Source organism: Pseudonaja textilis, chromosome 4 (assembly GCF_049901715.1).
Source record: "Pseudonaja textilis isolate UNSWEBS1 chromosome 4, rPseTex1.2, whole genome shotgun sequence".
Classification (NCBI taxonomy): Eukaryota; Metazoa; Chordata; class Lepidosauria; order Squamata; family Elapidae; genus Pseudonaja; species Pseudonaja textilis.
In genome coordinates, this window is record NC_141993.1 from 68,916,251 (window position 1) to 68,939,610 (window position 23,360).

The 23,360-nt window shown below is 35.9% G+C and overlaps 1 long non-coding RNA gene across 1 annotated transcript; it reads right to left on the reverse strand.

The window, feature by feature from the left end:
• Positions 1–18,143: 18,143 nt before the first annotated feature.
• Positions 18,144–22,753, reverse strand: LOC148125880 (uncharacterized). The gene is made up of 2 exons (XR_015743601.1): positions 22,309–22,753; positions 18,144–18,232 (listed from the first exon to the last, which is right to left on the reverse strand). It is a non-coding gene; the product is annotated as an uncharacterized LOC148125880 (long non-coding RNA).
• Positions 22,754–23,360: the final 607 nt, after the last annotated feature.

Consider the following 23,360-nt stretch of genomic DNA (forward strand, 5'->3'; position numbering starts at 1 on the left):
TTACAGATTCTTGATACAGCACACTTTGCACAAACTAGACCAAGGTTACATTATTGGCATAGTGATGTTATGACACAAATAACTTCAATCATCTTATTGACATACTCTCCATTGTAATGGATGCTTTCTCTAAATTAGTCTATTAAAATGAGATCCCATTGTATTAATACTCATATAACCTTTTTCAGCTGAATTTCCACAGTTGTCTGTGGTTGCTAAAAGTTGTAGAAAAGTAAAACTAACTGGGTGATCAGCATCTGGAATTCAGGCTGCAGACTTAGGTATGTATAAACGATACACATCATATTCCTTCCTAGTTGCACATAAGGGTAATATTTTTCAGTTGTGCCTTGCAATCATGTTGCAGAACAGATGATGATAATATACTGGCATTTTAAGAGGCTGTAATTTTCTGTCTTTGATGCAATTATGCTGATTTAAATTGAATGCCACACTGATTTATACTGAAAAAATGATGGCATATATGTATAATTGCCTGTGGCTATGCAGAAACAGTTTAATGCCTGTGCTTGATTTTTCCCTTAACTATATTTAAAGACATTTCATTAAAGTCTAATTTGAACTCTTTTTAAAAAAAACAAAAAATACTTTTCTTTTCATTCCTTCTCATTCTGGCACGTGACTCAGGATTTCCATAGCTGGAAAATCTGGACATAGGCACTGCAACGTATGTTTGAATGTGATTTAGGCTGTAAATTATCCTAAAATGGATATGCCCTTGAGTATATGTAGCTATTGAGAACTTCTTTTGCAGACACAGAACCTCCTTGCCTTGGGTCTATGACAAGTCATCACAACCAACTCTCCATGGCCAACTCACCACGGCTAAATCACCACGGCTAACTCTCTGCAAGATAACTGGGTGCAGAACAAGAGTTACACTAATATCAAAGAAAGGGTGGAATAGAATCCTTAAAGAAAGGATGCAAAAGGAGGGACAGAATATTATGTGAATGGCAAAAATGAATTTTTTTAAAAAAATAAATAAATAATTAAATGGAATTATTAAATTGTCCTGCAGTGAGTTGTCCCATGGTTAGTTGGACATGGTAAGTTGGCCCAAGCAAGTTAGCCGTAATGAATGTGGCAAGTTGTCCCATTTTCCCTTGCCCTCACCCTTCTAAGTAGATACATCTAGTCGTTTTGTCTTCATCTTCTACTACGACTTCTACTACTTTGGGGATGCTTTAGTAAACTGAGAACAAAATGAACTTCTGAAACACTGCGGCTATCCACTGATGCCTTAAAACAATACACACACACACACACTATTGAGGCAATTCCCGTTGTATGGAATTTTAAGCTGTGAACCTGCATACGGTGCAGAATAACAGAGTAACAGAAATGGAACTTGGAGATCTTCTAATCCAACCCCTAGCTCAAGCAGTAAACCCTATAACGTTCCAGACAAATGATTGTCCAATCTCTTCTTAAAAACTTTAAGATTTCTAAACATTAAAACTTCCAAATTCCCCCAAAGGGAAAAAAAAAAAAAGAGTAGGTCTTTGGCCCCAGATGCACTGGTAACTTCCTTCTTTCATTTGCTTTCCCATCCGTTAAAAGAGAAAACAAAAGATGCAGTGTTTTCAATTAAATTGGCAGAGAGAACTGTAGTGCTGAAAACAAAGATGATGATTATTCTGACTTCAGTACTGTCTGACTGGGGTCTCCTTGGTGCTGCCCTCAGAATGACTCAAGCGGTGTTTCTCTGGTCTAAACCATAGAGCCTTCGCTCTAGAAGGAGGAACAGGATAGAACGGTGCCAACACAGCCAGCTTGTTAGGTATACTCAGTCACAGAATACTGTGTTTTCATGTTTTGCTGTCACATTTGGGGTTTAATAATCACAACGTGGCCACACTGATTAGCTGTCATAAATACTCTTTTTGGCATTATTAGCATGGTTAATTCCTATTGCTAATTTAAAACCATTATTGTTTTTATTTTATCTCATTATATGAGTTCATATATTTTTCCAGTTTAAGAGTAGCTCAGCGGTTAAGACGCTGAGCTTGTTGATCAGAAAGGTTGGCAGTTCAGCAGTTTGAATCCCTAGTACAGTGTAACGGAATGAGCTCCTGTTATTTGTCCCAGATTCTGCCAACCTAGCAGTTTGAAAACATGTAAAAATACAAGTAGAAAAATAGGGACCACTTTGGTGGGAAGGTAACAGCGTTCCGTCCGCCTTCAGTGTTTAGTCATGCCTGCCACATGACCACGGAGATGTCTTCAAACAGCACTGACTCTTCAACTTTGTAATGGAGATGAGCACCCTAGAGCCGGAAATGACTAGTATGTATGTGCGAGGGGAATCTTTACCTTTACCTTATATTTGCCAGTTATTTTCTCTTTATCTAGTCTTAGAATGTGTGTGGACAACAGATAACATTTTAGGTCATATTTATGCTGAAATATTGAAAATTCAAAAGGATTCACAAGCTTTTAAGCACCACTTTACATATATTTCGATCTTGGGTTTTAGTTTCTTTCATGTGGTAGCTCCCTATATTTTATTATTCAATCATCTTATATGAGCAATTGTGCAATAAAAAGATTTTTCCTGTAAACTTTTATGCTTGCTTCATTTTTTTTAGTTTATATGACTTTATTTTCATATGTCTATACATAGCATACAAAACTTTTTCCACACCAAGGGCTACCATAGCCTATGAACGGATTACTGACGACTGTATTTAGAAAAGGAACAAGAGAATCAGGATAAAAGGTTAATTATGTGTTTACTTAATTGAAATTAAATATATATAATATGATTATTATTCAGATTATAATTCAGCCACACAGTGCTTTATATTCTATATTGGAAAGATTCTTTGGATCATGCCAGGATACAAGCATAATATCTGCTTTAAAGCAGCTGCAGTTTTTTCCTGCGCAGCAGGTACAGAGAATAGCTGAAAAGGGAAGGAATGCATAGCTCAATATCTATGGAGATTTTCAGTCATCCACTTCATGATTGTTCCAAGGTGTTTTTTCAAAAGACAACTGGACTTTGTTTTTCCTTCAAGATGTTTCACTTCTTGAATGAAGAACTGAAGAAGCTTCCTGAATAAGAAGTGACATGTTTTCAAGGAAAAATAAGGTCCAGTTGCCTTTTGAAAAAGCATCTTTGGAATAATGCACACCTCCTCTAAAGAATTGAAGTGTCATATTCATATTCCTTAAAACACATATTGAAGGACACTGTTACCTCTCCAGTCCTTAATGAATGTCCTTTTGCCACATTTTAAAACATTATAATTTTTACATGCCTCTGGATTCTGCTCTTCCAAACTAGTTTGTTTATTTAGTGTGTGTGTGTGTCTGTCTGTCTGTCTGTCTGACTTACTACCAATGTTACGCTGTAATTTAGTTATCCCACAGACAAAAGAATATTTTAGTTAATAAAAGAAAATGAATAGAGAATATATGTAATGGCCATATTTTTCTGACTAATTTATGCATGACTTAATGGAATCAATTGCTTTGCTTTTACTTGCTCTAAAATAATAATTTGTGCATAATTCTATTAGCTTTTCTTCTATGGATTTGTACAATGCCCCCATCTCCCAAGATGTTGGATGTTGATTTGACAATTTTCTCTTTTATTGAAACCAAACTAGATAAAAAGGAAACACTTCTCACAGGTCCTTAGCAGATTAGTTTTTACAGACAATTTTAAGTGAAATAAAACTTGCTTGGTTTTCAAAGGTAAATCAGTTTGTTCAGATGGAGATTAAATGAAATCCTGTTAATAGAAAAAAATGGGATAGATGGGTGGATTGTAAAAAGAAATGAAAATACGTTTTTGAAAATAATCACAATAAAGGTGCCATCTATGGAGATTCTCAGTCAAGCTGATCATAGTTGTCCCAAAGAGGTTTTTTCAAAAGGCAACTGGACTTTGTTTTTCATTGAAAATGTTTCACTTCTCATCCAAAAAGCTTTTTCAGTGCTGAAGCTTGTTCAGTTCTATTTCAGAACTGAAGAAGTTTCTTGGATGAGAAGTGAAATATCTTCAAGGAGAAACAAAGTCCCGTTGTATTTTGAAAAAGTACCCTTGAGACAATAGTTTGGAAAGTAAGCAAAATTTTATAAAAGGTTACTTTATAAAATATAATAGTAAACTCAAAAAGAAGAGATAAGAGAAAACATAAGCTATTTTGGATGAGATAGAAAAAAGAAAAGGGGAACTAAATAAGTTTTCAGAGAAAATAAATGTTTCTCAACAAATTAAGCTTCTGTGATGACAATTATTTATGTTAATGAATAACTCTCAATTATCTCTTCTGCTGAGATAGATGATACCTTAAAATAGATGAAACTGGCAGAAATTTTTCAGCTGCAAAATAAAATACTTAATTTATTGGAAACTTGAACATAACCTAGCCTCATCAAAGTTTATGCTGGAGTAGAAACACTCTTGAAGTTAATCATTCAGTAAATATGACTAAACTTTGTGGAAGGATTTAGTGAAGTTTTGAAGCACCTGGACTGCTTTCCTTTCTGTTACAGAATTCTCCTCATTGTACTGTGAAGTCCAATCTCTGAGGAGAGAAATCAGTTTGATATTTAAGCACTCCAAAGTCTTTTACTTTTGAAAATTGCTGTTGTATAATCAGATAGATTACTACAGCCTTACATTTTCTCCAGGGGTAATTATTTGATTATTATAATGCAGAACAAGTATCTCAGAGAACAATATGCACCATTATACATTCCTTAACTACAGACATTGTTGATTATAGTTCATGTACTCTCACTTACTTTGAATGTAGGTCTATGTGAAGTATAATTAGTATCTTCCTAAGATTTATAGCCAAATCAAAAGCCATTTATAGAGCTAATTAGGTGGACCACATTGATTTTTTGCTTCATATTTGTAAACATATTGCCTTTATCTAATGAGTTGAAACTGTAAAAGAAAATTAACCATAGTCTTATTAGAAATGGGATGCTCCTTCTCTCTTTGGTGGCCTTAAATGAAACAATTAAATGGCTCAATTTGTTAATTAGAATACCCATGAAAAAGATGCAGTGCATCACAGATGGTGTTCTGAGATGTTCCCTAGTAGTATAATTTTCTGGGACTGTGAATAATTGGACTGACACTTAATTTCGGCAAGGACAAGGACAAAAAGAATTAATCAAAACATTTGCATCAACAAATACAATGGATCTGAAAGGAAAGGGAACATCAACTTAAAAACATGGAAAATAGCATTTATCATTTCTTTATATATTTATTTTAGGAGTTAATATTTGCTTTTATGTTGAATCGGAAATTTACTTCCATACAACGCAGTACACACTTGCTTATATTCTGAGATTTCTGCCTTCATCTCACCAGTGCTTTATTATGAGGGGAAAAAAATCAACTTTCCATTTTCTGCAAAAGATTTTGGTTGGGTTAGAAAGGTGACTTACAGTCAGTAGATAGCATTCATGGGCCATGCCAGGTGTTGAAGCAAAGGATTGATTGATTATATGCTAGCAATTCATCGTTGACTCTTAGCAACCACACAACAATCCCTAACTTGGTTTGGGGTCTTAATCCTTCTGGTGTCAAATTTTTTTTTCACATTTAGTCTTGGATGGAGTTCCTCAGATAGGCCCAGGGCACAATCTGAAAGTCCTCTTGCTTATGGCAAGTAGCTATGGCTATGGAAGCATTTTTGGGCTGTATTTCAGGTATGCCCATTTCTGGACTGGGAGAGTCTGCTGATTGTCACGGATGCTGAACTTGTGATGTCTCAGCCTCACTGACTGAACAAACATGGACAGTTGGAAGAGTCAGAGTAGTAGGATGTAGGATCTCCCAGGCTATGCATGAGATTAGGAGAGAGGCAAAAAGAGCCGTGAAGGCACCTTGCCAAACAAGGGAGTAAACTTTTTGATTAGTGACAGCTGGCTGTAGCCATTATAAGAATGTACTCTGCCTCTGTTCTTTTTGCTGAAAACATCTGGCTAGAGCATGATATTTGTGTTTGGATTCTGCTTTTTAAATCTATGGCTTTTGGCGACAAAGGAGACAGTCTTGATCCGACCCTGAAACGTGACTCTAGATGAAGCATTGTTGTGCTCCTGTTTTCAAAGAAAAACTTGCAGGGAAGCCTCAGCTTTGTTTATTATCCTGAGCTTCATTTACATTCCTCATTTCACTTAAATTCTTCAGCCTAATCGTAAACTGATAATCACCCAAGAAACTGGGTGTGCATGTGTGGGAAGAAATATCCGTCTGGTTTAGTTCCAAGCTGGGAAAAGAGCACTGGAGACAAAATGGAAACTGATTGGAAAGATGGTTTAATGATGAACAGAACCACCAAGCGCATAGTTCTGGTGCAGCTGACTACATGAAGTTAAGAGTGCCTTTTTTTTATATACCTTCTCTTGAGCTTTGCACTTGAGCTTTCTGTTTCTGTGCAAGAACATGTGTTCTACTGACTGTTGTCAGACTCCCATTGGGCCATGTAGGGGTTATGTAGGAATCATAGTTGGCTCTATTGGCAAAGTACAAATCCTAGGTGTTCATCTGAGCTAAGTTTAGTTGACATTTCTGAGTGTGATGCAATGAAGGGTGTTGGGCAATTCCTATTGTGTCTGAGGGCTAATCCTACTTTTGTTGGATCTTGGGTGAGGATATTTGCTTATGAATAGAGCTATCTGATTATTTTTTACATGTGTGTGTAGCTGAAGCTTGTAGCAGGACAACATGGGTAGCAAATGGTGTCAGTTACTTTCATGTGCTTAATTGGTGGCCAGTGGATGCAATTCAAGGAGCTGAGTGTCACCTTTAAATCTCTTCATGGCTTGGGACCCAGTTTCCTGAGCAACCATTTTCTCCCAGTGTTTTCAACCCATCCATTCTGATATGGCAGGATGGGTATACTCCAGATCCCATCACCCAAGGAATGTCAGCTGTCAGGGACCTGGAAATGGGCCTTTTCTTCCATAGACCTGCCCTCGACAACATTTTGCAGAGATTAGGTTGGCCCTGACCCCGTTGACTTTTTGCAAGGCTGGTATCCTGATATTTTGGTGATAGTTAAGCCTCAAACATGATCTAATAATGTCAAGGTATCTAGGGTCGCACAAAATACTGGAACTCTAAATGACCTAAAAAGACAGTTTGGAAGATCCATGACTAATCAGAGTTTTCTCATTCCAATCCAAGAACAATGCTGGGTTTTCTCCCTGATTTGCTCTATACCTGATGAAACTTGTATGTATTCTTTGTCTAATTAGCATACAAGGAAGTAGAAAATATAGGAAGGCTAAGGCTAAGGCTAATAGTCACTTGGCTTACCATGGGAGAGATTGCAGTGTAATTTCCATATTTTAGTTTTGTCGTCTTACTCTGGAATATTGATTTAATAATGATTTTTCTTGCCATTCATTTTTAAAGAACATGTTTGCTTTTTTGTTATACGATGTATATCAACCTCGCCCATATTTTGGAAGATATCTGCTGTAATAAACCAATTAAGGTTTTGAGTGATTCTCTTAAGACATATAAAGCCTACATATCTTCATATAATTGCAATTATAACTACTCACCACTAGATGTCCTTTCAGACTAATGTATAAAAGTCACACGGCTGACTTTGTTGATCTGTTTCTGTGAAAATTTATAATACTGGTACTTTATGTTTTGTTGATCATTTATACTGAAATCTAATGCATAATTTTAATACATAATGTATTAAATTCTGAAATTCTGTTATCTATTTTATTGCTTTGTTCATTTAACTGCAGTTATAATTCCAGTGTTTGTTTTCTAATCTGTCCAGTCCTTGGTGCTCTCTGAATCTGATTGTTTGCTTGCAGTCATTTCATTACCAGTCTAGGTAACGTTGTCAGTGCTAGCTGAAGTGCTAGCTCTGTTTTCTGAGCTATCATTTTACTAATTCATGATTGGAACTTTATTCAGTCTTCTCAATATGTTTATATTAAATGGTGCAATATAGATTTATTCCAGATTTATATGCTAACCAGCTAAACAAGACATGCTTCTTTTTTGCAAGATAGAGCATGTCAATATATGCCTCCCAATTTTCCATGTTTCTTCCAAGAATTGTCTGATGACCAGGAAAAAGGTTCAAATCTTCTTCCTTTCTTTGTGGATGTCCATTAGGCAGTCATATTTTGTACTGGTGTAAAATTCATTTCCTGCCATTCTTATAAAATGGACCATCCAGTTCCATTGTTTAGAACAGTTTCTCAATCATGGCAGCTTTTAAGATGGGTGACTCCAACTCCCAGAATTCCCTAGCATCATGCTGGGAATTGAAGTTTGCCAAGCTCCAATGGCTGAGAAACATCTTAATCTGCCACAGTGTCTCTTGGTGTTGACATCTTTTGAGTTGCAATTTCTTTAGGGGGGGGGGATAAAATAGGAAATAATAAAAACTCATATATCACCCAGGAATACTTGGTATTGACTCTCTAAATCCCAACAAAATATCTGGAATAGTTACTTTCGTCATGTACTGCAGATAAAAAAAATGTGTTGTGGTACATCTCTTTCAGTCACATTTGTTATTTTTCATTCATTTCATTATTTCCTCCTGATTGTGTGATTACTAATCTTTGGAAATTTCAAGTACAGAAATGCTTCCTTGTCTCAACATCGCAGTTTACATTTTTAATTTTTAGAAAGGCGGCTTTTGCATCATTCCACCCACAGACTAACATATTTCATGCTATTTTTGAAGAGGCCCTGAACAATCTGTGGTTGTACACTATTAACAACAGCAAGTTTCAGGTCCCATTGGGAGATGGTTTCAGAACCAGTCCTAGGCAATATAATTCCTTTATTGAAGAACGTATTACTATATGTTATTATTTTTTTCTGTAAAGCCTATCTTGTTTTATTTCCTATAGTATTATTTCCTATCTGTAGATTCTGCCTTACTTCGTCTTTCCCCATCACGTATTTTATTCTGAACCCTCATACTGTAGCTCAGCAATAGCACTTAGACTTATATACCACTTCACAATGCTTTTACAGCCCTCTCTAAAAGGTATACAGAGTCAGCATATTTCCCCCAACAATCTGGGTCGTCATTTTACCAACCTTGGAGGGATGGAAGGTTAAGTCAACCTTGACCCTGGTGAGATTTGAACTGCCAAATTGCAGGCAGCCGGCAGTCAGCAGAAGTAGCCTTCAGTATTGTGTTTTAACGACTGCACTACCATAGATCTTAACTATAGTATCTTAACTATATATGATTTCAGTTCTTATTCCTGTATTCATAGATGATATCCAATTACTTATTCTATTACTTTATAATTTGTGTTATATGATATTATTATGTCTTTATGTTTAAAGTTTTGTCTCCCTTGCTGCTACTCAGTTGCTCCTACCAGAAATCAACATGGGGTTGCTTAAATCTGTTGTGTGGTCACCCTCTTCGCAATGATTTCCTGGTTCACCTGGCCTAGCATTGAGGTTATCAGCAGGAGCCACTAAAGGTCCAAAACCTGGTTTCCAGCTCAAGGACATTCTCCTTTTGATTTGAATTACTGATGTTCTAGAGGCTACTGTTCATTTGTCAGGTCTTGCCTTTCCTTCCAGAGATTGAAAAAATCTACTACTTGGGAACTGCTCAATTCCATAAATTTGTATATCTTAAAATCAGTTGAAAATATGTAATTTTAGTGCAGGAAAAGGGATTGTATTTGTAATTTCACGAGAGCAAGTGTATTGCTGATCTTTTTATTCCAAACCCCTTGTAATAGTCCAATAAACATATTATTAGAACCCCGATTTACTATAGCTCACAGAAACATGCTAAGAATCTAATATTGTAATATTGATGGAGCCTCGATGGCACAGTGGTTAGAGTGCAGTACTGCAAGCTACACCCACTGCAATTTGGCAGATTGAATCCCACCAGGCTCAAGGTTGACTCAGCCTTCCATCCTTCTGAGGTGGGTAAAATGAGGACCCAAATTGTTGGGGGCATAGGCTGACTCTGTAAACTGCTTTGAGAGGGCTGTAAAGCTCTATAAAGTGGTATATAAGTCTAAGTGCTATTGCTATTGCTATTGTATACACTTCATTGCACATATAATATGAACAGTTGGGAGCATGAGGTAGAATGCAGATAAAGAAAAAAATCATTGATATTATTAAGATAACAGAAAGCTAATATGAACCACCATAATATTTAAAAGTTAAAATCAACTGAAATCACTGTGTTGAAAACAAGAAATTGAAACAGGATCCACTGTTTATAAGGGGTGATGCCGTATTATATTGCCAAGACTGAGAAATTTACATATACTGGTATTTACATTTCACTCTGTAGAAACTATAGGTCTTTTTATAAAATCAAGCTTAAAGCTCCGATACTTAAAAAACGAACTTCTGTGAAACGAAATTTGGATAAGTTTGGAGGTACAGAAAAGTAAGTTGAATGCATTAAGGAAGGGCTACTTAAGAAAAGCATGTGACAAAACAAGAAGAGCAGAGAGAAAATTGAATGACTGTTGAATAAATATAAATTAAAAGCAAAAGGGAGGGATTGGTGCAATCTCCATCCTCCGACCAAAATATGCTTCAGTTGTATAGAGAGAATAAATCATTTGCTTAAACAAATAGAGACGAAGGGCAGGACAGAGAAAGTCATAGTTGGATGGATTTAATGAATCTCTCAGAAAGAGAAAGGTAGAAGTTTAAATAACAAAAACTAATATATGATGCTATGCATGGATGTGATATTGTAGAAGCAATGCTACATTCAAGCAGAATGAACATGTTCCAGGTCCCCTCCATTAAATGTTGTCATTTTATGGGACTGAGGAAACATGCTGTCTTCTGGAACAGCAGGCCTCCAGAGATATGGGTGGCACCCATTCTCATGGGGCTCTAGAAAACTCTTCAAGACCTAGCTCTGTTCTCAGGCCTGTGATAAGGGGTTTTAACTTGTTAAGTTTTTTTATTGTTTATTGTTATTGTTCTTGTTTTTCCCTTTAAGCTTACGTTTTTAAATTGTGTATTTAAAATGTGGTAAGTGACCCAGAGATAGCTTGCAAGAATAGGAAGATATAAGGATAGATGTAATAAAGGAAGCTTGTAAAACCTAAATTCATCTATATTTCCTTTCTTTTTCTCCTAGGCCAGGGGTGTCAAACCTGCATCATCATGGTAGTGTCATGTGATGTATCACAGCTTTTTTCCTCTTTGCTAAATAGGATGTAGGCATGGCCAGCACATGAGGTATCTGGCCCGCAGGCCACGAGTTTGACAGCCCTGTCCTATGCCATGTCTAATTTCTCTATCTAATGATTTCTTTCTCTTTTTCTACCCTTATATAATGCTGTGATGTGTATGTACCATATGTAGCTGTGCTGCATTTTGTGGTGTCTTTGATAAATGAATCATTTATTTTTTATTTTATTTTATTTGGTTTGTCAATTGCTTACAAGATAATAGGTATAAGTAAAAACATAGTTATGAATACCTGGATACATATAAGAAAAATAAAAGAAACAATAGGACAGGGACGGTAGGCACCTTGGTGTGCTTATGCACGTCCCCTACAGACCTCTTAGGAAAGGGATGAGGTCAATAGTAGACAGTCTGAGGTTAAAGTTTTTGGGGTTTGGGGAAGAAACTACAGAGTCAGGTAGAGCATTCCAGACATTGACCACTCTATTGCTGAAGTCGTATTTCCTGCAATCAAGTTTGGTGCGATTAACCTTGAGTTTGTATCTATTGTTTGCTCTTGTATTGTTATGGTTGAATCATACACCATTATTTTTTTTTCCATACCACCAGAGACCAGGATGGTCAAGATGATCTTGCAAAACCAAATAAATTTAGTCCTGAATAGTTGAAGGCTGTGAGACAATTGGGGGAGTGCAGGTAATTAAAACTGAGTATGATCAAATATAAACATGAGTTCCTATCATTCCAAACTGGGGTTATCATGGTAACAAATAGTGGTGGACACCAACACTATTTCAAGGGATAAGAGGGTCAGAATAGAGAGTTTTCAGATGCTCTTTGTAGCATATTTGTGTCACGTTTTGTGGATAAAACCACACTGAACTATACTAATTGGCACCCTACACTTGGAACAGAGTCAAAGGCAGATGAAGGTAGGGTAGAATTTCAGGTCCAGTTGGGGAATGATGATAGAACCAATCAAAAAGTATAATTCCTGTGCCAAATAACATGTAAAATGAAATTGCTAATTGTTTGAGAAGCTTGTGCAGTTTGAAAATGTGGACATGTTTCTTGAAAGACTGCTCTCTACCAGCTGTATTCCTCCCTCTTTCTCTTCCCCCTGCTAGTAAACATTTTCTTCCCATTGTTTTTCTTGATTAACCTCCTTACCCTTTACTTTCATACTTCTCACAGAATAATAAGGAAAGACCATTGGATCCAGCCCCTTGTTCAGTATAGGAATGTAAATAAAAACATTCCCAACAAATGGCTTATGAGACTTCTTCATTATTTTTCAATCTCTTGCCTCTGATTGATCCTTAAAAATAGAGTAGCCTACCAATCACCAGACTGTTCTCATATGGTCTTTCTAAAAAGGGAAGAAAATAAAATGGGACCTTTTCTGATTAAAAAAAAAAAACCATTATGGTCTAAGGCAGTGGTCCCCAAACTTTTGGGCACTAGGGACCAATTCCATGGAGAAAGGTTTTTCTGTAGACCAGAAAGGGGCATTATTTCACATGTTCTTGCATCCCACAGATGGGGCTTTGCTTGTTTGTGTGGCCTGGTTTCTAGCATGGCCCAATACCAGTCCATGGACCAGAGATTTGGGACCCCTGGTCTAAGGTGATCAGGAATTAAACCTAATGGTCTTGCTCTAGTAGCACTATTACCTTTGCAGCTATGTTTGGTTACTATACATTAAATCTATAATCCCCCACTCCAAAACTCAAGGAAACACAAATAGTGCTTCCTCTACTGATTGGACCTTCGCAATAAGTATGTGGGGTTGACTAGGCTGAGACAGCATGACTGGTTCAAAGATAACCAGTCATTTTCTATGGCTAGAATCTTAATGTCTCCAGTCCTAGAAGAACATCTTAACTTCAATAGGTTATTCTTGTTCACCTGATTTCTCTTCTGTCTACTTGCAATTCTCAACTCTGATCAGGAAAGGTGATACTTTCTTCCTTCAATACACTTCTGCATGGCTATTTTTAGTTTGAAATAAACAAACTAGAGATTCCTGAGTTTCTCAGATTTCTGAGACAGAAACAGACTACCTCCTGATAAAGTGACACTTTGCAGTGCATTCTCTAGGAACTGTTAAAGGTCTTAAACTGTCTTAAAGGTCACTGTTGCTTGCCATCTTACTAAACATGAATGCTTGTACTTCAGTTTTACAGAAGTTAATGGACTATGCCTTATCTTTTTAGAGCCATATCTCCCCATTTGTCACATCCAATTTTCATGAACTCTATTAGACAGGATAAATTGAGGGAATGTCTATTAAATGCTCTCAATGAATCTGAGTTTTAAATGGGAATCATCCAAAATCAAAGTAACATCCTCTTTCTTATCAGCAATCTTACTTGGACTGACAAGAGGCTTAAAGCCTTCATCATACTGAATGTCCCAACCAGACATGACTCTGTTCTTCGTTCTGCAGAATGGGGAAAAAATGGAAAGAGACAATGCTCTGTGAGAATATTCTGACTACTAGTGAATTTCATGTTTAAAAGACTCTGGCTGTTGCCACAGAAACACACAAAGGTAGATATGAATCTAAAATATAATTTCCATTGGCGTCTGATAACCAAAGATATTATCATGATGGCTATATGACAGGTTGATTTAGGTCTATGACAACAATTTTAGGCTGATTAATATGGATGTTTTCAGAAGTCTTTCCACTCTCCTTTAGAAAATTTGACAAATAGATATTAATAGGAGAGCTTTAGGACATAAGTTGTATGTACAGAGACAGAAGATAAAGACTTCCTGAAGTCAAGCTTTGATTAATTAGATGGTATTTTCTTGGCAACATGTAATCCATGTAGTTTTCTTGGCAGCAATGTATAACTGTTTTCCATTGTCTTCTTTTAATTTCACAGTGTAGTCTACTGTTCTGGAATTTGCTGGTGATCTCTTATTCAAGTTTTAACTAGTTCCAATGTCCTTTAACTTTTTTGAGATCATCTAAGTGTAACTACCTGGGGAATTGCAAAGAGATCACCTCTGTAAAGCGAGTCCCACTGCCACTCATTCTTGGATATATCTTTGGTTGTTCACGTACCAATCATGCACTCATGATTCATTTTGAAGGGTGTGACAGACCATGTTCTCCTGTATGATATCTGTCCAAAATTCCATGAACCTACTCATAAATGAAGCAGATTTATGTCAAACTGCTCCAAGTTCTGACATATTAAATGCATGATCTTGGATATAAACATACTTATGGTCCACTTGCGGAATGGACAGCAGCCAGAACAATTTTATCTGGGTATTGCCCATGGCCTCTACATGGCTCAGTGTCAAGATTACAGTCCAATTTGGCTTTCCAAAGCCGCATAGCTGCCAACACTGGACTCCTGCAGACTAGGATAAACCCACTCTTAGAGTGGCATAGATACTGTGCTATTTTCAAGTAGAACATGCTCTTTATTAGCAACTGGGCTGAAAAGATCACCTGTAGAATCATGCAAAAGGTGCTGGCTTTAGCCAAGAAAATGGAATTCATAAAAATTCTTGTCCAAACATTATTGTATTCATCCTATATATGTATATATATGAATTAACCATTGGGTTGTTCTTTTCAAAATTTGATATAAATACATGCCAAAACTTGAAAGTGTTTATTATTTAAACATGATTAAATATTTAAATACAAACCAAATTATTTTAAATCTGGAAGTAATCTGATGAAAGGCATTAGATGAGACTGGGAGATAAATGTTTCTTCAGTAGTGACAATGGAACATGTAATTCCATATCTAGAGGCAGCAGGTTAGTTTAGGCAGGCCACATGATACACAGTTATCTTTTCCAATTATCTTGCTGCCATCTCCAAGATAGCATCTGCTGCCTATTTTTAGGACCAGGATTGCTCCACTTTGGAGCTTCATTGAAATCATTTTGTACACATCACTTTGTGGATAAAATTTTACAGAAAAAAATATGACTAAAAAAATTCACTAGATGGAGCCAGAGTTGTCTGATATGTTCAGCGAAGGGAAACTCAGAGTAAGGATAGATAGAGTCTGTACTGGTTGACAACAAAACCAAATTGGAGGCTTTTCAATGGCATAAAGGTATTTTTAATTTCTTTGCAGGAAAGATAGATATTATAATAATAAAAAATACAAATATTAATACTACTACTAAATGTTTCCTGTATCAACAACAGAATTATGGAAGAATATGAATTTGATGCAATGTACTTTCTAAGAAAGTCATAATTGAAAGATGAAAAATATCAGGTAAGATGGAGATACCTGAAGTCGATCTTCTTAAAGGCCTAATGAATAGTTTTCCATGCCTCCCCTTTTTTAATGTTTTACGAAATAATCCATATTTTACCTAATTTGTTTTATGACAGTTCATATTATCATCTCAAATCTATCCTACAATTATTTTGTAGATATAATAAGAAAAGAATACATCTTTATATATTTATTATTTTCTAAGAATCTACATATTTCATTACCATGTTTTATTGTCTAATCATTGATAGAATAGATCTCGAATTTTATAAAATTGTTTATCATCCTGTTCTCTGATTTCAAATGTCAATCTACTCATTTCAGCACATTCCAGTATTTCCTTAATGATTTCCTCCTATAATGGTATTTTTTCATCTTTCCAGTTTTTGGCAAATACAATCCTAGCTTCTGTTAATACATTTACAATCAGGTATTTCAATTCTTTACTATATATTTCAGGTAAAATTCCCAATAAAGATATCTCTGGTTTTCAAGTCTATATGCTATTTTGTCATTTTTTCCAACCACGTGTAGGTTTTAGTCCAATATTTTTGGCATCTGCACAAGTCCACCACATATGAGCAAGGTAATCTGATGACATTTTCAACATTTTTAAGATTTGTTCTTGAACATTCTTGCTATTCTTGTCAGGGGAAAATGCCACCTGTAAAACATCTTATACAAATTTTCTTTATATGCTGTTGACATTGTCATTTTATAATTTTGAGACCACAATTTTTGCCATTTCTCTAGATCAATCCCATATCCAAAATTCTTCCCCCAAGCAATCATAGTTTCTTTAACTTGTTCTTCTTCTAGTTTAATTTCTAATAAATATCCATACAATTTTTAATCACCATTTCATCAGTACCTGTCAAAATCTTTTCATCAGTTTTTCCTGTTCTTTGTCCAATGTTCTCTGTTCTCTTTTCAATATTCTCTATTCTTATTTGTATGTTTTGAATTCCTTGCATAATCATCTGCAGAGTCACTTTTTCCTGTTCTTTTTCTTGCTGTAACATCCTCTGTATTGAGCGTTGTCCTCCAGATGGTGAAGAGGAAGAAGTAGAGGTTGAGGAACCAGGAGCTGCTGGTTTCCTACTCATTTCGGACAATTCAAAATCTTCAGGTTCTTCTAGACCTTAATCCACTTGTGAAATAACCAATTGTAATTCCAAGTAAAAATAGTGGGAAAAAAGAAGCCAAATAACAACAACAAGAATCATCATCATCATCATGTTCAGGTTCTTGTATACCTTAATCCAATCGATTGGTTAGATAGCAGTAAAAATTCAAAAATGGAAGAAAAGACCATAAACACACACAAAAAAAGAAAAATTGTTAATTCCTGGAAAAGGTGGAAAAGTAGAAAATAAAAAACTAAAGAAGAGAAAAGAAAAGTTCTTTAGGTTCTTCAACACCTTAATCCAATTAAAAAGTCTCAGGTATAAAAGAATGCATAAGAAAAAAAAGAAAGCCATAAAAAAAAACCAATATAGAAGGTAAATAGAAAAAAAATACAAGGGAGGGAAAGAGAAAAAAGAAAAGAGACTTAAAAAGAACAAAAGGAAGGAAATCATTAATACTAAAGCTTTTCCTTTAAAATAAAATGCAAACGTAAAAATTAGACTTCAAAAACAAAAAGAAAGACAAAAACAAGTTCCAAAAGGCCAAAAAACTAAATAGCTATTACAAAAAGTAAGGAGGAGGTTTGTTAAAGTAGGAAATAACCCAGCTTAAAAAAAGGAAAAAGAGCACACTGCACCTTGTTTGGTTATCCAAGGCTTTTGTTAAAATTTATAACTCTCTTCTCCAGAGTCTTATCACCTTTTTTTTCTATAAACTTCAACACCAGACTCCAACTATTGATAAAAACCCAGAAGAGCACCTGCAATAATACTCTCCCATGCTCTCCCCTCTATCTTATCAAACAGGCAATGTCCTTGAAAAGAAGTCTCAATTTTTTCTCAGCTTTGTCTGGTCAAGAAAAAAAAAGAGATATAATATTTCCAAGCCTCTAGTTGGCAGTGTTACAAAGTTTCTTCTGCTTTCACTTTCCCCCTCCTTTTCCAAACAAGATATAATAAAAATTAATTGAAAAGGGAAAAAGATATTTAAAAAGATGATTAGAAGGGAGTCTCTAGCCTAGAATATTATAAAGTCAAAAAGGAGAGAAAGGATAGGTGGGGAAAAAAAACAGTCCAGTTTCAAAATATAAAATCATGTGTAGAAAATCCAGCAATGAGAAAAAAAATTTTATTTTGACTTCCTGTTTAAAATCGCCGCTTAATCACTTCTGTCAAAACTTTTACAGATTCTTTCTTTTCCTTAGGATGTCCTGTCAAATCTTAAAGTAAAGACAAAATTCTCACAAAACCGGCACACTTTCACTTTCTCTTTCGGTTCTCTTTCATTTCGGAGCTGTCCCAACTTCAGCAGCTTTAATGGCTGCCTCTTTGCTGCTGGCAAAAAGAGCTTCTCCTGGATCTACCAGGGACTTTGCGGTGTCCCTGGGATTGACAGGATGCACTCTTTACATTCACCATCTCTTCGGGACAGTTTAGATCCATTTGGACCGTCCAGGATCAAAGATATCGGCAGCGATCTCAGACCTCCAAGATCGCACACTGTATCATCGCGATGCCAGCTCCGCCCTCTCCCCATGTCCCCTTTTTTCTTTTCCTCTGTTTCTCTTTTTCTAGTATACTTTCTGCCTTTCAAAATATATTCTACATCATCTTTGTTCAAAGTAGGAAGACCCAAGTGAAAAGACCTGAACTGATTCAAGAATAATGAGTGTATATAATTGGCTGAACTATGACTGGAACTGAAATCTTTCCTATTTAAATTCAAAGCACTATTTGACATAATTGAAACGACATTTTCTCTTCCTCCCTCCCCCAACCTCTTGTTTTAGCGTTACTCAAGTAAATAGGGGCTATAAGTCCCTAAATTCAATTTTGTTATTCACCACCTTCTCACCTAACTTGTATGGAAGATGGCATATTTTATAGTCTGGCATGACAGTAACAGACTGTGTTGGGGAAAAAAATGGTACTTGTTGAGAGTTCATACAATACATTTAGCTGCTTTCATGCATACTAAGCTTGGCCTTGTGTTAAAATTAACACTAATGCACAGATTCTTATATGGTTTAGTATGCTATGCGAAACCAGTTTATGGTTCAATCTGTCCTATGAAAACAAGTCAATTTAACCACCAGGATAAGCCACCAGCCATCATTTTTAAACCAAACCCAGAACCCTCTGAAGTTCAAACTAAAAGTAAAACTAAAATAATCTGGGTCTCCTGAAGCAAAATATGATGTATTACATAATGTAAATGAAAGTAGCCTCAGAATTCAATATTTTATCTCTAAAATGTTTGACACAATGTTGACCATAACACTTTTTGCAAAGTTATCGTCAGTGGTTTAGCTTATTTAATTAGATTAATCACTTTAAATTATCGATCACCTCCAGCTCTATCCAGCTTGTTTAATTAGATCAATTACTTTCTGAAATGATTGATTGCTTTTAGCAGGAAAGAATTAACTGTTTTTAGGCTTACCGACCTCATAGTCTGATTTTATCTAGCTATTCTTAACAAAGCATCTCTTCTTGCAACTTATTGTTAATTAATAAAATACCAGTTTACATTGACTCTTCTCACAGACTTCTCTGCTTAGATTTGAAGTGAAACTAAACAAGGGTCAGAATGAGTTATATTTCCGATGGATCTGTTTAATATTCTGGAATGTCCAAAATTTTTACTTATTTCAAAATGTAATCCAGTTATAACAATGCAGGTACTTCCTTGGCCTGCACATAATAAAAAGGGGAAAATAAAAAGGGAAAAAATAGAATGACAAGGATTTTCATATTCCTGGACATTAATGTACAGAGAGGTAAAAATAAATAAATTAGCACACTGAAGTCAATAATAGCTTGTAATATATCATAATTCAGATATTAACATCCATGTATATACTACATAGACATACTCCAAGGAGAAGAAAAGGGGGAAAGTAACTATTCCTTTCCATGCTTTCTACATTTGGGACATACACTCACATTTATATGTACAGAGCAATATTTATAACAAGCTATAAGAACAAAGGAACCTGCCTTATACTATCAGGCCATTTGTCTAACTGGCATGGTTCTTTTTGTACTAGGGATGAAGAACTTTTATCCTGCAAGTCACATATTCCTCACTGGTATTTTTTCATCCATTCCATCAAGAACTCCTTCTCAGACTTTCCTTTTTACTCAGCTGAATGTAAATTATAGAGTTGGAAGAGCCATGCAGTCTGTCAAGTGCAATTCACAACTCAGTCCAGGGAATCCAGGTTAAAATGTGCCTAGCAGATGTCTACCCAATATCTGCTTAAATATGTCTATCAAAGGGATTTCTACCACCATTCTAGATAAGTGATTCCCCTGCTTGATTGTTCTTATGATTAAGAAGCTTTTCCTAGTACTGAAGTAGAATCTATTTCTTGTAAATTTAGGGAAAAAAATTCCAGTGCTTAGTGGTACCCTAGACAATAAACAAGCTGTAAATCTTTTGTAGGAGAGCTCCTTCAAGTATTTGAAGAGTGCTGACATGTCGCTCCTCAAGTCAATTTTTTAAAAGATTTGTTTTTATCCTGCCTTTATTATGTTTACAAATAATTCAAAGTGGCAAATGTACATAATACTTCATCCTCCTATTTTCCCTACAACAACCTCCATGTGAGGTAAGTAGAGCTGAGAGATAGAGAGTGACTGGCCAAAGCCACCTAGCTGACTTTTATGACTAAGGCAGGGCTAGAACTCTATCCAATCCAAGTCCCAAAGGTGCTTTTTTCAAGTGGCACTGGACTTTTTGGTTTTTACTCTGAAGACATTTCGTTTTGTCATTCAAGAAGCTTTTTCAACTCTGACTGGATGATAGGGAAAATTACCAGAAAGTCCAGTTGCCTCTTGAAAAAAAGCACCTTTAGGACAACCATGACCTGCATGACTGAGAATCTCCATAGACATTTATTTATCCAATCCAAGTGACTTTGCTTTCAGTCCCCTGACTACTATAGATCAGAGGAGTCACATGATATGTAACATCACATGATGTATCATAACTTTTGCCCCCTTTGCTAAAATGGGGGTGGGCATGACCAGTACATGATACATCCAGCCCATGGGCTGTGAGTTTGACACCTCTGCTATAGATGGCCTTCTCTGCCCTGTTCTAATTTCCCTTAAAGTTTCTTAAAATACATACAGACCTAGTGATAACACTTCAGTTAGGGTCTATTATTATAGAATATAATGAAATAACTCTTCTTATGATTTGTAAATTATATTAATATTGATACAGACTAAAATAGTCTCTAGTAGTTTACCCTATATCAATATGTCATTTTTCTAACAGTTAGCTTGTGATGGGCTCCCTCTTTTGGATATATTGAAAAAGAGGCTAGAAGAGTCATCTGTCTGGAATACTTTAATTTGGATTCTTGTTTCCAAGCAATGAATTAGTTTTTAATGGTCCCTTCCAATAATGTATGATGGTCATTTCTACTATTACCAGCAGGGTATCTTCCATCCTATCTGTATCTGTGCTAAGTGGAATGAAGGTCTCTTTTGTAGCTGGGGAACATGGAAAAGTAGTGACCTATGGTTAAGCTAACCTCTGGTATGCAGGTTCAACTTTTCTCCAAAATAATTCTACAGCACTGGAATTGAAAAAAGATTCCCACTCCCAGGCTTATTTCAAAATAGGTTAAAGCAATATAGAAATATGATGTGGGAGGCAGAAGAAGAGGAGAAGGGGGACGCAAGGGTAGCTTCCATCCCAAAGCTAGTTTAAACTATATTTGACAATTCTCATAACAACCACTGCTCAAATGTATATGAAAAACATTTTAGAAAACATTGTTCTGTTTTCATGCTATTATTTTGTAATCATAGTAGATATTGTTATATATATGAATCACATAGTTAACTAATTTTGGCAGACTTGGAGGTAGATGAAATTTGGCAATGTTAATACTTTAGAGGATTCAAAGCATTTGCATTGGCAATAAACATGCAACATGTCCTGTCAGATCAGTTAAAACCAAGCACCTGCTAAACCTGAATTGTTTAGTTTTCTGTGGCTTAGTGTGTAGTGTACACACAGTTTATTCAATAGTCTATGGTCAATGTAACTTCAAGTCAAGAAAATGGGCTTATTCAGAAACCACATTATGTGTACTGGGGAAATACAGCCAGAAATCTTACACTTCTATCCCGTAGAACAGTATTACCATTCTTTTTTTTTTTTTAGAAAGAACTGTGAGCCTATTTTGGGGAGACCATTTCTGGGCATGTCCAGAGTGCCTTGAGATTAAAAATTATGGCTTCTGGTTGTAAAAAGATTGGCCATTCTTGATTTAAGAGAATTGCTAGTAGTCTTGGGATTTAACCTGTGCTTCCTGTTTTATAGTGAAATTCGACTTTCCATTGTTCATTATTAACAAACAATTTTCCAGGAGTAAGAAGAAGAGATTTATCATGATCTTGATCCAGGATTGTATACAGTATAGGCACCAATCTGTCTATTGAATCCCTTAAGGAACAATTACTAGACACTAAAATACAGGTGAGCATGCCAAAGCCTATTATTTGGTCATCAGATCAAATAAATTCTGCATGTGAAATGCATTCTGTATTCATAATTTAGTCTAAGGTCTGAAAATAGGATCCATCTACATTAGCTTGATTCCATGTGCTTTTTATAAATAGGTATCTCTAGTGACACATTATGGAAGGAAAAACATGCTGTGTATGATATGAAGTGGAAGTAGGCTATAAGTTGACTTACTTTGAGTTCACTCTTTTGGCTGGATGTTGAAAAAATGTTAGCAATTGTTGTGAAACATCAGTGTCCTTTGTGCAGCATTTTACCACTTCCAGGAGAGGGAATTCAGTGCTGAGCATGACACGTACAAAACTTTCTTTAAAATCTCTTAAAAGTAAAACAGAGTATTCCAAAAATTATTAAAAAATATTTTTACCAGACTTTAAAAAAATATTAACACTCCCAAATTTCCAGAAGCTAACCCCAAAAGAATTGATAAATAAATATATTTCCCTTCAGTGTAGCAACACCGATCTATAGTGTGGAAGTAAAAGCTGAATCAGTCAACTTCCAAATCCTCTTCAACTGCATAAAGACTGCAGCTTCTTGAATTCCCAATCCCAACTCATATGGATGGCACTAGGTTGGAAACATGGCACCAGATGATATAGTAAGTGAACATTCAGAATGACAAGCTTATGTCCTAGCTTACCTTTCGAAGTTCTCTCTCTCTCTCTCTCTCTCTCTCTCTCTCTCCCTCTGTGTGTGTGTTTGTATATTGTATGTTTGTATATTACTATTGTAAATCTCCCTGGATACCCATAAAGTCAGTACTGTAACCTTTGCCCACTGTGTGTAATTACTAAGAATGGTAGTGGGCTTCTTATCCTAATGGTAATAGTATATTCTTCTTGCTGACTGTGCTAGTTGCATATAGTTGTCTTCCTTATGATGGTAAAGATTCCCATCTTAAAGGGAATCTGTTTGGAACCTGGGAACAGAAACTTTCTGGACATCAAAAAGATAAGAACAGAGACTAGGCTTTCGGTGAGTCAGAGAGATCTGACCTCACAGCTTGTTTACCTATGACCTCTCAATTTGCGCTTCAGTTGCTCCCTTTACCTTGAACCAAATGGCAACTCACTCTCTCTCTCTCTCTCTCTCCCTCCCTCCCTCCCCCCCTCTCTCTCACAGACATTTGTTTAGCTTTCCTTGTTGGCATGAATATAATAACTACCTAGAGAAAAGGGAAGTGAAGTTAATATACATTTGCTTTTCTGCTGTAGTGCCTGCAA